This window comes from Octopus sinensis, linkage group LG16 (genome assembly GCF_006345805.1).
Source record: "Octopus sinensis linkage group LG16, ASM634580v1, whole genome shotgun sequence".
In the NCBI taxonomy this organism is placed as follows: Eukaryota; Metazoa; Mollusca; class Cephalopoda; order Octopoda; family Octopodidae; genus Octopus; species Octopus sinensis.
The window spans coordinates 21,971,725-21,976,912 of record NC_043012.1 but is presented as its reverse complement, the minus strand read 5'-3'; the positions used below and the strand labels follow the sequence as shown (position 1 = coordinate 21,976,912).

At 34.9% G+C, this 5,188-nt stretch overlaps 1 long non-coding RNA gene across 1 annotated transcript in view; it reads left to right on the top strand.

Moving 5' to 3' along the window:
* The first annotated feature begins 2,239 nt into the window (after nt 1-2,239).
* Nucleotides 2,240-5,188, top strand: part of LOC118766607 — a 17,795-nt gene continuing 14,846 nt past the window's right edge. Inside the window, exon 1 of the long non-coding RNA XR_005002547.1 lies at nt 2,240-2,249. This is a non-coding gene — a long non-coding RNA (uncharacterized LOC118766607). The remainder of the gene's footprint in view (nt 2,250-5,188) is intronic.

The window sequence follows — 5,188 nt, the reverse complement described above, 5'->3', positions numbered from 1 at the left end:
TTTTGCCTGATGGTCATCTTGCATTCCGATTGGTTGGTTCCCTTATAAAGTCACTATTTGTTTTTCTCCCGAGAGTCTGGTTTTAACCAGAGAAAAATTTCATTTGTTTGGTCTGAGGAGACGTCAACAACTGGTGTTTCACAAGGTGTTTTGTATAGTAATTCGGAGTTGGGGTTTCGAAGATTGCCGAGGCGTAAATATGGAAACCTTTATAAAGCAACTGGACAAATTTTTATCTGAAATCCGAGATGAACCCACATTGGAGCAGGAAGCACAAAGAAGAACAGCTCTGTCCAGCTTGTTTCTTCACCAAAAACAGTACAGAAAGGAGATCCAAAACACTGAAAGGCGGTGCTCCAGCCTGGCTCCAGTAAAAGAATAAAAGAAATTATGTATGTATATAAGTGCATGCGTAGATATATATATATATATATATTATATATGATATATATATATATATATATATATATATATTATATATATATAAGAATGAATGTTTTTATATATAATGAACGTGAAATACAGGAATATATATACACACACAATATTTAATAATGTATTTTTATTGTTTAAAATTACTTATTCATATATGTCCTGTAGTATCTGGGTGTGTGGATTTGTGTAGACGTGTGTGTGTGTGTGCCATGTGTATGAAATCATAGCACAATGTGAAGATTTGTTTATATCTGTAAAGATACATGCGTGGACATACATCCGTGTTTATAAACGTGTGTGTAATTAAACACGCAGCTTAATTAATGATACATTATTTAATCAAGTAAAATATAATTAAGTCATTAAGGTACATTATCGGAATGAAAAATATATAGCGTTCACATTCACGTCTACACACACACACATACACAAACATTAACTTTCTCTCTCTCTCTCTCTCTCTCTCTCTCTCTTCTCTCTCTCTCTCTCCCTCTCTCCCTCTGCATATATACATGTATATATCTATCTATCTATATATATATATATTTATATATATACACATATGTATATAAGTATATATATATATATATGTGTGTGTGTGTGTGTGTGTGTGTGTGTGTGTGTTTGTGTGTGCGTGTGTAAAGGTTTAATAAAGAAACTTTAAAAAATTAATATAACATTAAACTTGAACATTGACGTGTCTTTACTATATATCTATCTATCTATAGATAGATAGATAGATAGATAGATAGATAGATAGATAGATAGATAGATAGATAGATAGATAGATAGATGGATGGATGGATAGATAGATAGATAGATAGATAGATAGATAGATAGATAGATAGATAGATAGATAGATAGATAGATAGATAGATAGATAGATAGATAGATAGATATCAAACTTATAGTAAAGACACGTCAATGTTGAAGTTTAATGTATATATATATACATATCAGACTTGATGTGGTTACATTTTTGATATTTATATCAAACATGTAACCACATGTGAATCGTTGGCGATTTTCTTCGTTTGTTTCCTTTCTATTGGACTTTACTCTGTTTCTGAAGAAGAGTGTTGCTCGAAATGTTAAACCATTTTTCTCTCCTTCCATGAGCGTCTGCTAATACTTTACATTTTCTTTTTAGGGATATATATATATATATATATATATATATATATATATTATATATATATATATATATATATATATATATATATATATATGTCTGTACGAGTTAGGGGTTACGTAACCATCTAAGGGATATATTAAATATCCAATATACTTACTTGTTGTATACGTACGTATTTATATTCATGTGCTAACTATTGCAGGGCAATATCGCAAATGAATACTAGATATGGGTGGGGGCAAAACAAAATTTTACCAGGATTTATAAGGCAAATAAGGAAAATGGAAATTTATAAGGCAAATAAGAAAATTACTTGTTAATTTGATATATATATATCTCAGATATATTCATATAAAACACAATATCCATATCCGTAAGTCGTCGCCCATTCATTAGCAAAAGCCCTTAGACTATTCATTCCTTAAATATTTTTATTTTTCATTTTACTTGTCCTGTACTTTATTGATAGTTTTAACGAACCTGGACAACGCCATTGTTTTCAAATATCAGCTGACCAATTAAGTTGTAGGATTGACTTTGACCTCACCCTACTACCCATAGGGGTATTGGAATTAGGTTTCTGTTAATGAGTAACAAGTAATAACATAGCACTAAGGTTTTCCTTAATGTTTCTTTCATCGATATACTTATTTTGATTTTGATGATTTTGATTTTTCCAGTTTCAGCTAATGAGCTGTGGCCATGCTGGGGCACCGCCATTTGGTTTGCTACACGATTTTACATCACGGATGCTTTTTAGCAAACGCCATCTGATGCATGAGAGAGTTCGATGCAGCTGCCCTCATCTGCATCTCCTGCCGTGAAGTTGGTTCATCCGGGACACCTGACAGGAAGAGATCCAGTCCTACTTTAAAGACATCCGCATCTACACCATGCAGGTCCCTCAGCTTATGTATTGAATTTCCCCAAACCGGTTCAATTTAAGTTAATTCTGCCAATTCTTTTTATACTCCCCCAATAAAAAGCAGTTCGCCTCTAACCTCTGACCCCCTATGACATGGACCATACCATTAAAACTAACTACGCAACTTCTTACCCTCGCTCCCCCCCCCCCCCAGTATACTTGAAACACGTTGTAACCCTCACAGCCTGCAGAAATTTCTCCGGGAAGTCACTTTCTTCACCGTAAGATGTAACACCATGGATTATGACAGCGCTTTGCAATGACGTTCTTACCATTCCTTTACTCTTTACTCTTTTACTCTTTTACTTGTTTCAGTCATTTGACTGCGGCCATGCTGGAGCACCACCTTTAGTCGAGCAACTCGACCCCAGGACTTATTCTTTTGTAAGCTCAGTACTTATTCTATCGGTCTCTTTTTGCCGAACCGCTAAGTAACGGGGACATAAACACACCAGCATCGGTTGTCAAGCAATGCTAGGGGGACAAACACAGACACACAAACACACACACACACACATACATATATATATATATACATATATACGACAGGCTTCTTTCAGTTTCCGTCTACCAAATCCACTCACAAGGCATTGGTCGGCACAGGGCTATAGCAGAAGACATTTGCCCAAGATGCCAGGCAGTGGGACTGAACCCGGAACCATGTGGTTGGTTAGCAAGCTACTTACCACACAGCCACTCCTGCGCCTTTCTATTATATTATTTTTATTTTACTTTATTATTTTAACTTTGTTCCCCACATGTTGGTTTCCTAACATTTGGTCTCTCTGACGAAGCCTTGGGGCTCAACCATTGTCCAACCCCTGTCCAATGTTTGTTCATCCCTGTATATCACCGGCGTGATGTGGAAAACTTGGAAGATTTGGCGACCCCATGGTAGAAACACCTGTAAGAGTTTAGTATTTGTTTACTCATTTATTCTTATTTGTTTATTTTCATTTATTTATTTACTTATTTATTTGCTTATTTCATTCGTTTATTGAGATCACTTACACATATGAGTGTAATCAATTAATAAATAGATATAATTGAATGTTTACAGACTGATGTTTGTCGATTGTTTATCCTCTCCATTTTTTATTTGCCCTATATATATATAATATATATATATATATATATATATATATAATATATATATATATATATATATATATATATATATAGATATATATATATATTCTCTCTTGTTTACATATTCTCTCGATAAATTTCTGACCGTTAGACGATATACCACAATCCCCTATTTTGTCGGGTTTGTTCTGAGTCTGCGCAGTGTTTTGAATAGTTTAGAAAGAGCATTTCAATAGACGCACATGGGTCTATTAATATAGTCTTCCCATCATTAACAGGAATCTTACTGAAGAGCCAGCCTGAGTAAATAAATATTATTTTTATTACTGAATTTGGCGAAACTGCAGTATAAGAAAAGCTAAGTTTGTAAAAGTTTTTAATTTTCATCTCACTAAATTTATCCAGCTTTTGTGTATCTAGTGCACTCTTCGCCTTGAATGTAATGATATATGAATAATATATGGCGTGTACTGGTACACCGGCGATTATAATTAATTTTATTGTATCGCATTTAACTTTGTTTATATATATATATATATATATATATATAAAAGTTCAGCAAAAATTTAAATTCAAATGAATATGGTACTTAATTTAGATGCACCAGAATTTTGTATGGTGTTATCCGTAAAAATCATCCGTGGGGTGATTATAATCAAAATAAGCAACAAGAATGACTCCGGTAATGTTGGTACGATCGTTTCGTACTACATCGATGTATATATATATATATATATATATATATATATTGGATTTATATATATATTTATATATATATATATATATATATATAATCCGTTGGTCTTCAGCTACCTGGATGGACGACAATATCGCTGCATCTCTTTCCCAGGCTTTACTCGGGAGTTCAGCCCAACAATGAGATTCCTTACTACTTAGTGTATTCTGTTTTACCCCACCTCTCTTTTCTTAAAGATTGAAATTACCATTCTGGATTGCCATTGCTTTTTGGTGTCTTTCCAGACGTTCAAATCCCTTGTCATACACGATTCAAGGACGCTTTCTAGCTCAAGCCACGACCTCTCAGTATTGAGAGGTCACAGTGCTGCTATTAGGGAGATATAGTTAGAAGCTGGTAGGAAAAGATCGCAATGCGGATCCCACAGACCATGTAAACCGGCTGGAGATCACATGGTAGATCAAAAGCAAGATGATTGGATAATATTTATAGTTTCAGATGGTCATGCATGGGAATGCAAGAGAAAATTTTAATTACGGTTGCTTCTGATTGGACCCTGTGAAGGTAGTACCTGAGGACTCTACCCCCATGACTCTTCTGGTCGGATACTATGCATGGATAGGCGGCGAGCTGGCAGAAACGTTAGCACGCCGGGCGAAATGCGTAGCCGTATTTCATCTGCCGTTACGTTCTGGGTTCAAATTCCGCCGAAGTCGACTTTGCCTTTCATCCTTTCGGGGTCGATAAATCAAGTACCAGTTACGCACTGGGGTCGATGTAATCGACTTAATCCGTTTGACTGTCATTGTTTGTCCCCTCTGTGTTTAGCCCCTTGTGGGTAGTAAAGAAATAAATATGCATGGATACGTGGATATAAACTGGTCTGATACACACCAATATCTGTGTA